At 34.1% G+C, this 19732-nt stretch overlaps 1 long non-coding RNA gene across 1 annotated transcript in view; it reads left to right on the plus strand.

Annotated features, from left to right (window-relative positions):
• Positions 1-19732, plus strand: part of LOC111091830 — a 50229-nt gene that overhangs the window by 16503 nt on the left and 13994 nt on the right. Inside the window, exons 2-4 of the long non-coding RNA XR_005376300.1 lie at positions 3884-3931; positions 11565-11737; positions 13358-13430. This is a non-coding gene — a long non-coding RNA (uncharacterized LOC111091830). The remainder of the gene's footprint in view (positions 1-3883; positions 3932-11564; positions 11738-13357; positions 13431-19732) is intronic.

The raw sequence follows: 19732 nt of genomic DNA on the forward strand, positions 1-19732 counted from the left end.
TCAGAAATCATGGGATTATCAGGGATGGGATTGACCTCAGAATGTCTCTTGATTCTGTCCAGGCTGTTCTTTGCTATTGCAAATATATTTTCTCTTCATCAGAAGCCTGTCTATAGTCAACTCTGGCTTAATGCCTTGCAGATATCAGACCATAGGGAGAAGGGACCGAGTCTCCCTCATCACCTCTTTGAGCAAAAGAATAGAGGAAATGAGGTTGGTCTAGTCTTAGTAATATTCTCATCTCTTGGCCACAATTACTCTTAGAGGTTGGAAGTAGGATTCGGACTGATTTAGCATAGTTTATATGACAGGACTACCTTGTGTCCAGGAGGATTTGTAATTTCTGGAATACAGGAAGGATTACTAGGCACCAAGAATGGTAAAAACTACAGCATGTAATCACAAGTCCCTATTTTTTAGGTAGAAAATTAGTAATTCTAAACCCTCAGAGTTGTAGTAGAATTCAAATTGACATATTTTCACTGTAAACACATTGTCCACTGTGGCATATTGCTGTCATTGTCTAATGGATAGTATTTATATAATGAGTTCAAGTAGTGGGTATTGAATATCAGGTCAGGGAATCCATACAGGGTTCTGAAATTTAAGTACTAAGTAATCCAAATTCTCTTGATAATTGCAAACCTTCACACAGTGCTACAAAAAAAAAAAAAATAGAGCATCATTAAATCCACACTGAACTGATATGTTTTCTTAAATGTCCCAGATTATATTTGTTCAGCAACAGTCCAGTTGTTATTTATAATTAATTTTATCCATCTTAAACAGTTAAAACCTGCTTAACAGATCTTTCCATTAGTAATGCCTCCCCCCAGTCTGGAAAATATTTGCATTTTATTTTCTATTTTTCAGATCTCATTGACCCCCTGAGTGAGTATATGTACCTATATATAACATAGCTCAATCATGAATATCTACTGTCTCAGCATTCTTGGCCATGGTTAAATAACAAGTACAGGTTATTTTTGGAACTGTTTTAGAGATCATGAAAGTGTTCAATGTATCCAAAATAGAATTATTTAATTCACTGAAGACTCTGTGAAAATATCTATTCTATAAGTTTTGACCCTAAAGTCATTGATTTAATCAGTTTTCTTCTTCAAATTTAATCTGGTTATTTGGTTTTGATATGAACCCTCAAAACATGCTCTGTCCCCAGGTGCCTTTTGAGATATTACAACAAACACAGTAATACACAATTTAATGTTTTGTGGCATGATCAATAATATAAATAAAAGGTATCTTGATATAATTTGCTTTTTGAGATGTTACAATTTATGAAGTTACTTAAAAAGTAAGATTACGTTCTGCTGTAATTACCTTGTAATTACCTTGAGAGGTAATTGAGAGGTGACTTTTCTTCCTGTGTCTACCATAATATCCTTTTGCTGCTACTGTGTAAATTGATGAACAATGTGCAGACTAGTGTAATCATCACCTTTTGGCTTAATTGCAAGCCATGCCTTAAAAACATATTTACTCTATTTTCCAAATATATAGGAAGTTCAAAGTTTGTACTATATAAAAAGTCCTATTTTTAAAGGAATTCAAAAGTTAATGTTATCATAATCCTAAATAGATGAAGCAATGGTGAAGAAAACTGCAGAGCAAATATGAAATTTAATAATGGCCTTCCAACAGCTTGCCTTTCAAATTGTTAGGAATTCATTAAACAATGGTTGAGCAGCACTGACAATTAAATTACTCTCATATGAGGTATCTAGCCATATTATGAATATTGCATACTACATAGCTCACATTTCTAAAGGGATGTAGACAACAAATTGGATTTCAGATAATTAACATGAGGCTTGAATTCAGTCTCCAGACACATCCGACTCTGTTTCCAAGTAAAAATAATTGGGATATAAGTGTATAAAGAGGGTTAACATTAAATATGTTTTTTTTTTTAAAGAACATAAAGTTTGTTGCTGAATTAGGAATTTATCACACTATAGAATATAGTAGAGAGGCAGAAACAGTAATAGTGACCTTATGGAGTTGCAAATATTTTGCATAAATTAAACTTTTTAATGCTCACCTTCAATGAGGTGGCTATTCTTCTTTTCCCCACAAATGGGTAAGCAATTGATAAAGTCAAGCTGTTATGTGTGATACAGCTGGGAGTGAAACCTATAGAGTTTATAACCATTGTTCCATTGATCTGTTAATACAGAGAAGCATCTTTCATATTTTTACTACTGGACAACTTTTTCATTCATGTTTAGTGTCTGTATCTCTTCTCAAAAACAATAAAAACATTATATTAAGAATACTTGTAAAAACTGAAAACAAAACAAAAATTACTTAGAATGAGCGCTTCATATTGAACTGTTTTATTCACTCACTGGGTGGAGCCCAGGGGTGTTGGAAAAATGAAAAGTGCAGATGGAGCAGAAGTTATGGAAAACAAAGTTAGTTTCTGTTCTTCCTGTGGTATGCTTCAGTTAATTGCTTTTTGAAATTAACCTTTCATTTTAAGACAATTTTAGATTTACACAAAAATTGTGAAGAGAGAACAGAATGTTTCCATGTACCCCACAGTTTTCCCCTATTATTAACATCTTAAGTCAGTATGGTACATTTGTTACACAATTAATTAATTGACATTGATGTATTATAACTAGCTTAAAATGTATTCTTAATTTAGACTCCCATGGCTAAAGTCCTTTTTCTATTCCAGAATCCCACCTATCATATCACATGACACTTATTTTTAATGTGGTTTTAAACTCCTGGGACTCCTGGGTGGCTCAGTGGTTGAGCATCTGCCTTTAGCTCAGGGTCTGATTCCAGGGTCCTGGGATCTAGTCCCGCATGGGGCTCCCCGTAGGGAGCCTGCTTCTTCTCTGCCTGTGTCTCTGCCTCTCTCTCTCTGTGTCTCCTCATGAATAAAATCTTAAAAAAATAAACTCTTTAGATATTTCTTGTTTCGATGTTGCCAACTTTGATACCACTGTCTGGGTATTTCGTAAAAATCTCTCTATTGGGTTTGTCTTGTGTTTTACTTATAATTAGGCTAGGGTTATGGGTTTGGGGGAACAAAACCACAGAGTAAAGTGCCATTTTCATCACACTGTATTGAGAAATGCATATATAATCAACATAATTTAAAAATTGTTGAGGTGGTTCTTGCTCTTGAGGTAGTATTTGTCAGTTTTCTCTATTGTTATGTTATTCCTCCTACCCTTCTCTTCCATACTGTATTTTTTGGAATGATATCACTGTGCTTTTTCTATTGGCTTCCATGTTCTTTTGACACTTTCATCACAGTGGGGTTTTCTGAGTACTTCAAATTGCTTCAGGCTCATTTTGTATATTTGATGCCCCATCAGTTGACTTTTAATGTTGCTGCATGTTTTACTGTAGACATTTTTAAAAAGATTTATTGAATATAGTTTTCTCAAGCTCCTTTGTCATCTTTGTTCTCACCTCTTCTCCCCTTCTTTCTCAAACACCAGCCTGCTTTCTGTCACTATGAATAGTAATTTTCTAAAAAACTTTTTTTTGAGTTACATATCATATATTTTTCAATGTCTTATGTCACTTGGTGTAATTATGTTCATCCATGTGTTGGTTGTATAGTTAATTCCCTTTTATTGTCGAATAGGACTCCAATGAATATGAATACATTTTATATTCACATTTTCCTCCCATTCATCTGTGATGGATGGTAGAGTTGTTTCCAGATTTTGGTTTTTACAAATAAAGCTGTTCTAAATATTTGCATACCTATGTTTTCATTTCTCTTGGGAAAATATATGAGAAGGGAATGGCTATTTTATATGATAGGTATATGTTTAACTTTTAAGAGACTGACATACTAGATTTTCTGAGTAGTGATATCATTTTAAATTCCTAGGAGCAGTGTATGAAAGTTCCAGCTGATCCATATTCTTACCAACACTTGGTATGTTATCATTTTTCATTGTAAACATTCTAAAACATGTGCAATTATCTCAGTGTGGCTTAATTTGTATCTTTCTAATGAAAAGTGTTATCAAGTATCTTGTACTTTATCTGAACATCTTTGATACAGTGTTCAATCAAATATTTGATCATTTGAAATTTTGTTCTGTGTTTTCTTATTGAATGTTGAGAGCTCTTCATATATTCAGGATATAAGCCATTTATCAGATAATGATCTGTAAATATTATCTCTCAGCCAATGACTTGTCCTTTCAATTGAATTTTCATTTGTCTTAACACTGACATCAGTGTCAGATGTTCTTTTTTTATGAAGTCGAATTTATCAATATTTTTCTTTTATGGTTTGTGTTCTATTTAAAATCTTTTTCAATAGTGTCACAAAGATGTCTTGATTTTTTTTCCTCTACAAATTTACAGTTTTAGATTCAAAACATATGTTCATAATGCATTTTGCATTTACTTTCAGTGAAGAATATGGCTCAAGGTAAATTTTTTTGTATATTAATCTCTAATGGTTCATCACTATTTGTTAAAAAGACTATCTTTTGTTCACGTTTGCTAAAAATCAATTGACTCTGTATTTGTTGGTCTACTTCTAGGCTATTAGTTCTGTTTCATTGATGTATTTGTCTTGACAGAAATGCCACACCAGGTAGACCATATTTTAAACATAACCTTCTTACATGTTATTAGTAGAAAAATAGTTCAGTGTATGTATATTAGAATACATGATATGTTTCTATTTATTCTTGATAGTTTAATATTCTAATAGAACTCAATGTCTGTAAACCTTTTAAGTTTTATAGAAGAAACTATAAATAGTTGAGATATTTAGTATAGTTAGCCATTTTATTAGGTCTTAAATAGTAATATTAAAAGATAAACATGAAGCATGTGATAAATTGGAAGCTTGCACTATTTTTATGACATACAACTGGGCTCTAGAACCATTCATTTCACTATTTGTAGTCAATTCAGCTACTACTTAGAGAACAGTATGGTATTCCAGCCACTGAAATAAGATTCTTGGGAGATATCTATGTATGTAAATGCGCACGCACACACACACACACACACACACACATATATCTGAGTCTACCTTTCAGAAGTTCACAGTAGACAGGAAAAGACAGATATATGTGACATACTATTACATACCAATATTATACCATACAATATTATGTCTGGATTTCCTTTAAAACTATGTTAACTTCCTAAAGTAGAAATTTATAACATTCATAGAATAAAAATATTTCAACAATTTTCTTTTTCCATAAGGTAATATTATAACTACTTAACTCTATTTATACATTTCATTAGTGGCCATGAGTACATGTTCAGACTGATTTGTGTCTGCATCATCCCTCCTATATTCTTTCATCTAGGCATTTGTATTCTCTGTATTGCTCTATTCTGTAATGCTCTCAAATTAAAAGCATTTGGTGCCATCAAAATTATGATTATTATATCTAGGATCAATTTTCAAATGAAAAACTAGGTATATCTCCAGAGAACCATAACCTTAAACTTATAGACTTTGAGGTTTTATTTATTAAGCCAATCTGACTTCCCTTGATTTGAGTCTGGTTACTTCCATACAGATTATACTACATGTTACAGTTCAATTACATTAAATATAGTAATCAGTGGTCCTCACGGTTTGGTGAAATCAAAGCAAAATGTAAAAAAGTCTACAAGCCATGACTAAAATTCATATCAGTCTGAAAATAACTATAGGTCATGCTAATTCAAATTTTATAGGTACGATAATAGGGGATGTTAACACCACTTTGCATCAATGGACAAATCATCCAAACAGAAAATCAACATGGAATAATGGCTTTGCATGACACACTGGACAGGATGGTTCTAACATATATATATATATATATGTGTGTGTGTGTTATATCCTAAACAGTTCATCCTAAAACAGCAGAATATGCATTCTTTTCAAGTGCCCATGAAGTATTCTCCAGAATAGATCACATAGTAACCCACAAAACAAGTCTCAACAAATTCAAAGTCATATCATGAATCTTTTCTGACTGCAACACTATGAAACTAGAAGTCAACCACAAGAAATACATGGAAGCTAAATACCATGCTACTAAACAATGAATGGGTTTACCAAGAAATCAAAGAAGACGTCAAAAAGTACATGGAAATAAATGAAAATGAGAACACAATGATCCAAAATTTGGGGGATCCCTGGGTGGCTCAGCAGTGTAGCGCCTGCCTTTGGCACATGATCCTGGAGTCCTGGGATCGAGTCCCACATCAGGCTCCCTGCATGGAGCCTGCTTCTCCCTCTGCCTAAAATCTTTGGGTTAGAGCAAAAGTGGTTCTAAAAGGGAAGATGATAGCAATATAGACCTACCTCAAGAAGCACGAAAAATCTTAAACAACCTAACACACCAAAGGAGCTAGGAAAAGAAGAACAAATAAAACCCAAATCCACCAAAAGAAAGGAAATAATAAAGATTAGAACGGAAATAAATGATATGCAAACAAAAAACCAATAGGACAGATCAGGAAAAAATATCAACAAAACTGATAAAAGTCTAGCCAGATTCAGCAAAAAATACTCAAATCACACACACACACAAAGACTCAAAATCACAAATAAAAGAGGAAAAATAACAACTAAAATCACTGAAATATAATTGCAACAAAATATTATGAAAGCCTATATGCAAACAAATTGGATAACTTAGAAGAAATGAATAAATTCCTAGAAACATATCACCTACCAACACTAATGTAGGAAGAAAAAGAGAATTTGAACAGACCAATTACCAGCAATGATGTTGAATTCATAATAAAAAAAACTCCCCCAAACCCCAAAAATCCAGGACCAGGAAGCTTCACAAGAGAATTCTAAGAAATATTTAAAGAAGAGTTAATATCTATATATCTATCCTTCTTAAACTCTTCCGAAAACTAGAAGAGGAAGGAAAGCTTCTAAATTCATTCAATGAAAGCAGCATTATCCTGACCAAAACTAGATAAAGACACTACAAAAAAAAAAAAAAAAAAGAGAAGTACCAAACAAAATCTCTATGAATATAGATATAAAAATCCACAACAAAATATTGGTAAACCAATATCAACAATATATTAAAAAAAAAAAAAATCAGGGCAGCCGGGGTGGCTCAGCAGTTTAACGCCGCCTTCAGCCCAGGGCCTGATCCTGGAAACCTGGGATCAAGTCCCACTTCAGACTCCCTGCATGGAGCTGCTTCTCCCTCTGCCTGTATCTCTGCCTCTCTCTCTCTCTCTCTCTCTCTCTCTCTCTCTCGGTGTGTCTGTCATGAATGAATGAATGAATGAATAAACAAACAAACAAATTAATTAATTAATTAATTTAAAAAATATACCGTACACCAGGAGGGGAGATGGGTTATGGGAATTAAGGAGGGCACTTGTGATGAGCACTGGGTGTTCTATGTAAGTGATGAATCACTAAATTCTACTCCTGAAACTAATATTATACTATATGTTAACTAGAATTTAAGTAAAAACTTGAAATATTAAAAAATAATAAAAATTTTAAAAATTAAAAAAAAATCATACACCACAATCAAGTGGAATTTATTCCTAGGGTCCAAGTGTGGTTCCATACTCACAAAACAATCAATGTGATACATACTATCAATAAGAGAAAGAATAAAAATGGTATGATCATTTCAATAGATGTAGAAAAAGTATTTGACAGAGTACAACATCCATTCATGATAAAAACCCTCTGCAAAGTAGGTCAAGAGAGAACATAACTCAACATAATAAAGGCTGTATATGAAAAAACACAGCCAACACCATATGCAATGGGGAAAAACTGAGAGCTTTTCTTCTAAAGTCAGGAACAAGACAAGGATGTCCAATCTCACCGCTTCTATTTAACATGGTACTGGAAGTCCTAAGCACAGATTACACAATTTAAAGAAATTAAGGGATCCAAATTGATAAGAAAGAAGTGAAATTCTCACTATTTGCAGATGACATGATAGTATATGTATCAAACCTAAAGACTCTAACAAGAAAACTACTAAAACTGATAAACTAATTCAGTAAAGTCCCAAGATACAAAATCAATATACAGAAATCTGTTGGATTTCTATACAGTAATCATAAAGCATCAGAAAGTAAAATTCAGAAACCAATTTCATTTATAATTGCATCAAAAACAAAATATCTAAAAAAAAAAAAAATGGTGAAAGACATGTACTTTAAAGACTATAAAACACTAATGAAAGAATTCAAGTTGACACAAAGAAATGTAAAAACCGGGCAGCCCCGGCGGCTCAGTGGTTTAGGGCCACCTTCAGCCCAGGGCGTGATCCTGGAGACCTGGGATCGAGTCCCACATTGGGCTCCCTGCCTGGAGCCTGCTTCTCCCTCTGCCTGTGTCTCTGCCTCTCTCTCTCTCTCTCTCTCTCTCTCTCTGACTCTCATTAATAAATAAACAAAATCTTAAAAAAAAAAAAAAAAAGAAATGTAAAAACCAAAAAAGTTGGAAGAACAAATGTTAAAATTTCTTTACTACTCAAAGCAATCTACAGATTGAATACAATCCCATCAAAATACCAACAGCATTTTTCACAGAACTAAAATGAACAATCCTAAAAGTTGTATGGAACAAACAAAAAAAAGAACTTGCATAGCCAAAGCAATCTTGAAAAAGAACAAAGCTGGAGGGATCCCAATTCCAGATTTCAAGTTGTATTACAAAGCTATGGTAATCAAAACAGTATGGTACTGGCACAAAAACAGATCCATGGATCAGTAGAATAGAATAAAGAACCCAGAAATAAGCCCACAATTATATGCTCAATTAGTATTTGACAAAAGAGGAATGGATATACAACAGGGAAAAGACAGTCTCTTTAACAAATGGTGTTGGTAAAAGTACACAGCCACATGCAAAAGAATGAAATTGGGCCACTTTCTTGAGCCATACACAAAAATAAACTCAAAATGGATTAAAGACCTAAATATGAAACCTGAAACCATAGGAATCCTAGAAGAGAGCACAGGCAGTAATATCTCTGACATAGGCTGGAGCAATATTTTTTTAGATATATCCTGTGAGTGAGGGAAATAAAGGCAAAATTAAATTATAGGACTTCATCAAAATAAAATGTTTCTGTACAGCAAAGGAAAGGCAATTTACTGAATCAGATAAGATACTTGCAAATGACATTCCTGATAAAGGGTTAGTATCCAAAATATATAAAGAATGGATACAACTTAATACCAATAATATTCCAATTAACAAATGGGCAGAGGATATGAACAGACATTTCTCCAAAGACATACAAATACATACATACATGAATACACACATACAAATACCCAATGCACACATGAAAAGATGCCTAGCAGCACTCATCCTCAGGGAAATGCAAATTAAAACAATGAGATATCACTTCACACCCAGCAGAATGGCTAAAATAGAAAACATAAATGACAGGTGTTGGCAACAATGTGGAGAAAATAGAAATCTCTTGCACTATCGATGGGAATGCAGCCACTATGGAAAACAATATGGAGGTTCCTCAAAAAAAATAAAAATAGAACTACCCTATGGTCCAGGAATTGCAATACTGGGTATATATACCTAGAAATACAAAAACTAATTCAAACAGAGACATGCACCCCTGTGTTTATTGCAGCATTAGTTACAATAGCCAAATTATGGAAGCAGCCCAAATGTCCATTGATCAATGAATGGGCAAAGAAGAGTTGATATAGATATCTATATATTTATCTATATGTATATACAAACACAATAGAATATCTTTTCTGTCATAAAAAGAATGAAATCTTGACATTTTCAACAACATGGATGGAACTAGAGAGTATAATGCTAAGTAAAATAAGTCAGTCAGAGAAAGACAAATACCATATGATTTCAATTCTATGTGGAATTTAAGAAACAAAACAAGTGAGCAAAGGGAATAGAGGGACAAACCAAGAAACAGACTGTTAACTTTAGAGACCAAACTGCTGGTTACCAGAGGGGAGGTTGGTAGGAAGATGGGGGAAATAGGGGTTGGAGATTAAAGAGTATACTTACTATGATGAAAAAAAAAAAATGATTCTTTAAAAAGAGAGAGAAAGAGAGAGAGAATACAGTGATAAAAATAAATATACCAAAAAAAGAAATATTAACAATTAGAAATTATAATTTTTAAAGAAGCTGTTATTTACAACACTTCCAGGAAATACAAAGTAGAAAGGAATAAATCTAATAAGACATGTAGAAGTCCTTGGAGATACATTGCTTTTAGAATTATAATATCCCTTTGGAGAAAACATAGACAATATATGTATCCACACATGTGCTCTAAATCTGAGCACTTGTTTCCAAGTGCCTAAGTAGAGATCTGAAACATGAATTAACTCTCTGAAGGGAGGAAGGTGGGGAGAAGTGTTCTGGACAAGGAAAGATTTTTTTTCCAGCATCTGAAAAAAGCATGCTGTTGATGCTGAAGAGCAGAGTGGAGAGTCTAAGCTAAAGCTTGAAAATGGGAACCTGAAGTCAAATTGTACAGACATTTTATTAGTCTAAGTACTGAAGTTTATACCTTCTATTTCATGCAGTGGAAGGCCAGAGGCAGGTTTAAGTAAGTGAGTGACCTAAAAGGTTTGCATTTTTAAAACAACTAGAAGACCGCTTTGTGGATTGAAAGAGGTCTGAAGAATGAACGCAGCACAGTCTCTGCCTTCATTCATTCATTTATTCAGCCAGCCAGTCCAGTCCACTCTAGACAATGGTCCCTGCTTTCAAAGAGCTTTCATTGTACTGGAAAAGGAGACAGATACTGAACAAGTGAGCACAATATATAGCTTTTCAAATGGAAGTAAATGCTGTGGAAACAGGGAAGGGAGTCGAAAGTGCAGGGGGCTAGGGCAATTAGAAAAGGCCCTGCTGATAAAGTGACACTTTAGTAAAGAGTGGCAGGAGAACATGAAAGATGACTGGGGGTAAAAAGGGTTAAATTGTATTCCATTTAATTTTTAAGCTAAGAAATACTAGAGTACACTATACTTCAAAGAGCCCAGTATCTGTGGGTAGTAGTGAGTCGTGGTTTCAGATACCCACTTCTTTTTGGAATTCTCTGCACTTTTCACATCTTAAAGAAAGCTTCTAGTTCTCCCAGGGCGCTCTTCACCAAAATAACTTTGCTTCTTCCCTTATTGCTCTGTAATGGCTGTGATGTAAAGGACTATATGCTGAACTTTGTGCATCCCCAGACCCTGCCTACAGCATTAATAAATACTGTGGAACTCTGTCAATTGAAAGAAAAATCTTACTCTTACTTACATTTTTTTAAAATGTTTCCTTTGAGTAATATATTCCTGAGTTATTCTTCATGCTCCTTTGAACTAATTTGTTCAATCTTCATTCAGAACTTACTTATTGATCACTTGCAATGTACCAGGCACCGTGACCAGTGTTGGGTTTTCGGTAGGTAAGATAAACATGGCTGCTTTGCTGATAAAGCTTCTTAGAATTTAATAAGAAAGGGTACATATTCTTAACACCCACTGATAATGTGCTTACATTTGGAGAGGAAAGCTATTAAATTAAATAATGTGTTTTGATTCAGCAAACCAATGTGAGTGCTCACCTCCTTGACAAGCATTGTGGCTGAAGTAACATAGATGAATGAGACTCAGTTCCTGCTGTAATGGAGTCATAATCTAGCAGAAGATATTGACTACAGAATTCGAGCAGAATGAATTATAGTGTGATTGTTTGACTTGAGTCTGTGGGAGCACAGTAAGTGAACAATGTTATCTGTTTGAAGCTTTGGAAAAATTCTTATGTTATCTAGGAAAGTTAAGTGTTATCTAGGTCCTGAGTTTGGAACTGATTTGCTAAATAAGATCTTTCCAGGACATTCTCAGTGGAAGATAGAATAAATCAAATCCAGCATGTAGACACCTTCAGTGATTTTTCAGAATTATTAACCAGCCTTAATATCCATTAAATATTTAAGGAACAGCATCATATCATCAAAAATGTGTCAATGCCTAGTAAGTAGTGAGAGTTGCTATGGGAATGTGACTCCCTTATAATTTGAGATTGCAGGTGAAGCTATTTTTCTATTTTAGTCTTTTTTATAAAGTGGCATAAGAGTTATAGTGGTCAATATACAGCTTACAAAAATAATTGCCTCTTCTGTAAATTAGTAAGGTAAATGTAATTTTTGTGGTTTTTTTCTAATATATTCAAAAACAACTCTATTATATTCTTTCATTAATTGCCATGAATTAGTTTAACCCAAAGTCAATTTACAAACTCACCCATCCTACCCCTATGGATTCAGTATCACTTCTAGTTGTTTTTTTATTCCATTTCATTGAGAAATTTAACACTGTAGAGACCTGCTTCCATTAAAGTACTGCTCATTCTGTTAAAGTAGGTCATTCAGCTTGTTTAGATCTCTTGTACAGAGTGCAAATTACATGCAAGAATGTCTTTATTTATGCAGTTAGCATTTTTCTTCAGAATTCATAATCTTTCATTAAACTCTCAAAAGGAACCAAGACCTCAACAGCACTTGAAATTCTTTTTACATTTTCTGGTCCTTGGCAAACTTGAAAAGACTCCAGTCAAATATTTTCATGAAAGCAATAGAAGTTGCTTTTCAAGAGTAAACATATATATATAATATTTTATAGAGAGAAAACACAGGGTGAAGGGAAAGAGGAGGGGCAGAGGGAGAGGAGAAAGAAAATCTTAATCCATGTCCAGCATGAAGCCCAACACAGAGCTGGATCTCAGAACCCTGAGATCATGACCTGAGTCTAAGTCAAGACTCACACTTTTAACTGAGTGTGTCACCCAGGCACCCCTAAAATATTTCTCTTAAAACGAAAAGAAAAAGTTACTTCTCATGGAACCCATTACACAATTCATTCATAGTTCTATCCTTATCAGTGGTATGTGGATTATTCAAGATTGTCAGCTGCTAATGTCTGAGATGAAATTCTATTTCTGTAGTATATCTCGCATTTTATATAATATACATCACATAATTGGGCCTCCATAGATTGGAAAATTTGAATGAGTAAAACACATGAGTTCCTTTTTCTCTTCACTGTTCCTGGTTCAGTAAATATAGGATGACATATACCTAATTGCGCTGCCTTGACATAGTTTGTTTTGTGGCTACATCCATTTCAGGACATAAACGGTAACTAACTGGTTATAGTAAATGTTTGAATAATATAAATGCATAATAACCACTTAATTAAAACAAATTAACATCTATAGCTGCTTTTGTTTACTCAAAAACAAACAATAATGAACATATTTCACCTTTAGGTATTCTATTATTTGTAAGTCTATTTTCATCATTCATGACTCATTTTGTTGTCCTTTAATATTACAAAGTTGCCAGTGGGGAGTCTGAGCTGAAATGCCTGCCACACGAGGATATGACTACATTTTAATGAAATCAGCAGAAGTGAGTCTCAGTGCATTTTCATCATAATTTAAGGTCTAGTTGAAGCATGATAAATGATCCTTGTCTCTGATCATTATGCTACCTGAACAGTGATATGTCATTCATGTCTTCCCATTGTACTTTTGGAACTGCCACAGGGGTAGCAAATGTACAATAAATACATCCCTTGATTAAATTTATATTTCAGAAAAATTCAATGTGTTAGAAAAATGAGTACCAAACTTAAATATAGTTGAGAATACTGGAGTAAAAAAGATTTTACTGACCACTCTTGACTCCATCCCTTATCTTATGGCTCAGAAACAAAGAACCAGGTATACTAAATATTTTCCCCAAGATGATTACCAGTTACTGTTTGATTTAGAATTAGTACACAGGATGTTCACATATATAGTCATCCTATAAGCATTTATTGAGTGATTGCCATGTTCCAAACACCATACTAGGCATATATTGAGTTAAAAGACATATTCTGCTCTGAAAGCTTTTGGGTCAAATAGGAGTGACTGACATTTTAGTAGGAATAATTGCAATACAGAGCAAATAAGAAGACCTCCAAGACAGTTTATGTAGATGGTTCAACGAGGCCATAGAAGATGCAAACAGGTCATTCTCATGAAATCAAGGAAGGATCCATACGGAGGAGATGAGTTGAAAGACAAGTAAATGTAATCTAAAGAGGAAAAGGACTAAAGGAACTACACTTTGACCATGACAGAATTTATAACTCAACTAAGGGGTATGTACTTGAAAATAAAGGAAAGTCACTGAAGTATTTAAGCGGGGAAGTAATATATTAATATAATAATACATTTTCTGTTTATAGAAATATTTCTGGTTCCAATATGGAAGTTGTATTGGAACAAAAGAGAAATAAAACAGAGTAACCATTAAAATGCTTTTGTAGATAGCTAGACAAGAAATTATGAGGAGCTGGGAATATAAAAGTGATAAATGACATGAAAATATTATGAGTATGACTAGGGATATGAAAAGTATAGAAAAATAGGAAAAGCTTGCTCCCAGATTATTGGCTTAGAAAATTGATTAAACAGTGAGGCTATCTGAGGCAGATTTCCAGAATTCCATGTCTAATGCCAATTAGAGCATAGATACCCTTGCAAGTGTGTCAGGGCAAAGAAAAAAGAAAAATCAGGATAAAAATGATACTTCTGGGTAGGACACTGTTTTATTTAGATATAATTTAGAGCATTATTTTATATTAATGTAAACCCATTTATATATGAATTACGTCTTCAAGAAATAAAACTACAAAGAATTTTGTAATTTTGGTATGTGACTTAAAGCAATGAATCCTACATAGGTTTAGAGTTATTGAGACTTCTTCCGCCATCTGGGTTCTCTAGTAGAATATGTGAGTAAAGCTTAAAACATGCATGTTAATTCATCCTGATTGCTGAGAAATGTGGTTTTCTGTGTGATTGCTGCTGTTTTTAACATTATCTGTAATGCTGGAAAAAGTCAGGTATCTGTTGTTTCTGTTTTATAATGAGAAAAGGCTTTCATACAGGGTTTCTGGGTTGCCAAAAAATATAGTATAAGTATGTCCTGAAATATAAAATCCAAATTTAACTATTAGCCTGTATTTTTGTTATATTGGACAACCCATTTTTTGTTGATAGCCATTCCCTATTTGCAGGCTATGAGATTTGGTGGTTTCAAAAAATCTTTTTTTTTTTTTTTTTTTAATTAATGAACCACTTTTTAAAATCTGGTTTAAGATGTGTTATTTATTCTATAGAAGTAACTCATACAAATTTTTCTAATAACACTTAGTGTTTACATAACTTCCCGGATTATGGTGATTTTTTGCTCATTTCAAATGAATTGAGGTAAACTAATTTTCATTTAATTACTTTTTAAACCATGTTCTCACAGGATTTCTAAAGAAAATTCACATGAATTCCCAGTTAACTGTTCTAAAACTCTAGCAGTAACTAAACAACCTTTCTAATATACTTCCCTATATTAGCCACTTTGCCTCATTGTAGATGAAGTATTACCTCTAACAGTCAGCTGAGACTAAGCATAGACAAAAAAAAAAAAAAAAATCTGATATTTTAAAAATTATACCACAACCTCAGCTATAAATTAAGACTTACTGGATTCTGGGAAATTTGGTGGAGTAGTAGCACCCTGAACTCAAATCATCCCATGGATATCACTAGAAAACACCTATATCAGTGTAAATAATGTAGAAAATGAGCCAAAGTCACAGAACAGCTAAAGGTAGAAAAGTAGCCACATTGAAAATGATAGTAAGTGTAGACACATAGGAACCAAATCAGACCTGCTAGACTTGTCTGCAGGAGGGAAGAACACTGTAGGCATAGAGAAAGGAGAGAAGCTGACCCCTGCCAGGCATAGGAGACCCACACTGGGAGATGAATCCTCATAACATCTGGCTGTCTAAACCAAAGGGATTTAACTTTGCAAGTTCTTACAATCAGGGGGACTCTACCTCCTAGAACTTTGAAAATCAGACAGTTTGGCCCTGGAAGAGCCTGGAGAGCAATGGGAAACTGAGTCCCAATCTTAAAGACACAGCACAACAAACAGGCCTGTTGAGATGTAGCATAGAAGCAGCACTTTGGAAAAAGCCTGAGTCATATGGGAAGGAGATGTGTTTACTAACCTCAGCCTGTGCTGGAGAGGCAGGGATCTTTGGGAGACTTCTGTAAGAACAAAAGATCTAGTAGGCCCATTTTCCTCCCCTGTTCCCCAGCCTGGATACATGGACACTTGTGAGAATGAGCACAGCATACTCATCTCCATAGCTTGCTAAAAGTACACCCCACCTGTGCACTCTTCTTTGGACCTAACCCTACCCACAACAGGCAAAGAGAGACATTTGCAGATGACTGGACTGAAGGCAAATGTGGCTCAGCTAAACATGCATAACAGACACCCCTGAAGGGCCAAGTCCAAGTGAACAAGGGATATTACACTTCAAGGCACCTCAGGATATCATCCTCATAAAGCCACTACTTGCAATAGCAGAAGATATATCTGACTTTCCTAACACATAAAAACAGACTTAGACAAAATGAGGAGAGAGAGAAATATGTCCCAAATGAAAGAGCAAGAGAAAAATCACAGCAAGAGACCTAAATGGAAACAGAAATAAGTAATATGCTTGAGAGAATTTAAAACAATGGTCATAAAGAGATTCACTGGGTTTGAGAAAAGAGTGGAGGATCTCAATAAGACTCTACATAAAGAGATAGAAAACATAAAAAAGAACAGTCGGAGATGAAGAATTCAGTAACTGAAATTAAAAACACACCAGAGGGAATAAGTTGGTTATTCTTCTTCTGCTAAGAAGTAGCAGAACCAATCAGCATCAAGTAGGAGAGAGTAATAGAAAGCAATCAAGCTAAATAAGAGAAAGAAAAAAATAATAATAAAACAGGAGAATAGATTAATGGAAACAGTGACAACATCAAACATAATCCCATTGGAATTGTAGGGATCAAGGGAAAGAAGAAGAAAATTTATTTGAAGAAATTATAGACAAAAGCTTCCCTAATGTGGGGATGGAAACAAAAATCCAGATTCAGGAGGCACTAAGAGTCCCCCAAAAAATCAACCCAAAGAAGTCCACACCAAGACACATAGTAATGGAAATGGCAAAGAATAATGATAAAGAGAGAATTTTAAAACCAGCAAAAGAAAACAGTTACATACAAAGGAAACCCCAGAAAGCTATCAGCTTATGTTTCAGCAGGGACTTTGTAGGCCAGAAGGGAGTGGCATGACATATTTAACCTGCTGAAAGGAAAAAAGCTGCAGCCAGTAATATTCTATCCAGCAGGCTATCATTCAGAATAGAAGGATAGAGTTTTTGAGGTTTTTAAAAAATATTTTATTTATTTATTCATAAGAGACAAACAGGCAGAGAGAGGCAGAAGGAGAAGCAAGCTCCTCACGGGGAGCCCAATGCGGGACTCCATTCCAGAATATCAGGATCACACCCTGAGTCAAAGGCAGATGCTCAACCACTGAGCCACCCCAGTGTCCCAGGATAGAGTTTTCCATACAAAAGGTAAAGAAATTCATGACCGCTAAGCTAACTCTAGAAGAAATGTTAAATAGAACTACCCTATGATCCAGTAATCACATCCAATAAATCACTTTATTTACCCCAAAAAATGCAAAAGCACTAATTTGAAGGGTATGTGCACCCATTTTTTATTGTAGCATTATTTACAATAGCAAGTGTCCAGAAATGCATGGATGGATAAAGAAGTTGTGGAGGATATCTGTGTATTTACTGGAAAAAAAAAAATATATATATATATAATGAAAAACTATTCAGACTTTAAAAAGAATGACATCTTGCCATTTGCAACAACATGGATGGATCTAGAGAGTATCATGCTAAGCAAAATAAATCAGTCAAAGAAATACAAATACCATATGATCTCATTCATGTGATTCATGTGTGGAATTTAAGAAACAAAACAAAAAGGGGCACCTGGGCTGGCTCGTGGTTGAGCCACAGGCTCAACCTTTAACTCAAGTTGTTATCCTGGGGTCCTGGGATGGAGTCCTGCATCAGGCTCTCTGCAGGGAGCCTGCTTCTCCCTGTGCCTCTGTCTCTGCCTCACTCTCTGTGTATCACTCTTGAATAAATAAATAAAAGAAATAAATAAAACAAATGAGCAAAGGATTAAAAAAAAAACAGATTCAACTATAGAGAAGAGATGGTTACTGGAAGAGAGGTAAATACACTTATCTTGATGAGCACTAAATAATATATGGAAGTGTTGAGGGGCACTTATGAGGCTCAGCCAGTTGAGCATCAACTCTTGATTTCAGCTTGAGTCATGAACTCAGGGTCTTAAGGTTAAGCCATGTGTCGGGCTCCATATTTGCAGGCGAGTCTACTTGAGAATTTCTCTCCCTCTGCCCCTCCTCCCATGTGTGTTCTTTTTCTCTCTCTCTTAAATAGATAAATCTTTAAATTATTTTATATATATATTCCATATATATATGGAAGTGTTGAATCACTATATTGTATGCCTGAAACTAATATAGTACTGTATGTTAGCCACACTGGAATTAAAATTTAAAAGATAATAAAGTATCAGAAGATTCACTAACAAAAAAATGCTGCAAGTAAAAGTGAAATGTTCTTACTGATTAATAAATAAACATATAAGCATAGAGGTGATGGATCTGTTAATTAAATTATTGGGGAAATCCTTTCACAATGTATACATATATCGATTCATCACCTTGTATACTTGACATATCTTACAATTTACTTGTCAATTATACCTCAGTGAAGCAGAGGGAAAAATATTTATATTGAGGTGGGTGAAAATTAAATGCCTAAAAGCAAATTGGATTCATCTTTCTCCTCATTGACAAGAAAATTTTGATCAGATTGAAGACTCTTCCTTTTTATAAATTTTGTAGGTAAATAACAGGGCAATTTCTTTGGAATTTCCCTAAGGCTTAATGACAGGATGATTAATATCAGGATGCCTTCTAAAGAACAAGAGGTTTGTCTAACAACCTAAATTAAGCAAAAAAAAAAAAAAAAAAAAAAAAAAAATTTCCCGAAAATACTAAAGTCCCTTCATAGGCAGAAGTGATCACAGGTAGAAGTGACAAAAATAAAAAGAACAGCCCCCCAGCCCCCATATCTTTTTTAGCTATATAATTCTATAGTAATGCTCATAAAATCATGAACATCCTTCTTTTTTCTATGATTCTTTATCCCAAGAGCCTTTGATACTCATAGTTAGTGAAAAAAGAAGTATCTTTTTTAGTGACAACATTGGCTTTAATTAAAAATGTATGACAGAAAATTCATCACTTTAGTAATGTACTTACTTTGTGTCTATTAAGGATAGCCTTTGCTCCCAATAAAGTTATGTAGGCACAGTTGTTCTCTAGTCATTATAACGTGATTTTCTTAATGAGATGGTTTTATTTTCACTTCAAAATGAAATAAAATATATTTTATTGTACTCTCTTTGGGTCTATTGAAATTATGAAAAGCATAATGCTTATTAATGACAAGTGAAGAAAGCAATGGGTAATATTCTCTTGTCCTTCCTGCCTGCCTCTGAAAATGATAATGATAATTTTAATTTGAACTAGGCATATTTTTAAAATGTTCACCATGTGATACTTCTAGGTTGAACTATACACTTCTTTTTTATTATGAATCTTACAGGCACTATAGTTTGAATTACTTTTTTTCAATCATAAAAACATTTATATTACTACTATTGATTTAAACATTAAGGGTTTCAAGATGCAGTCTT

This window comes from Canis lupus, chromosome 22 (genome assembly GCF_011100685.1).
Source record: "Canis lupus familiaris isolate Mischka breed German Shepherd chromosome 22, alternate assembly UU_Cfam_GSD_1.0, whole genome shotgun sequence".
Classification (NCBI taxonomy): domain Eukaryota; kingdom Metazoa; phylum Chordata; class Mammalia; order Carnivora; family Canidae; genus Canis; species Canis lupus.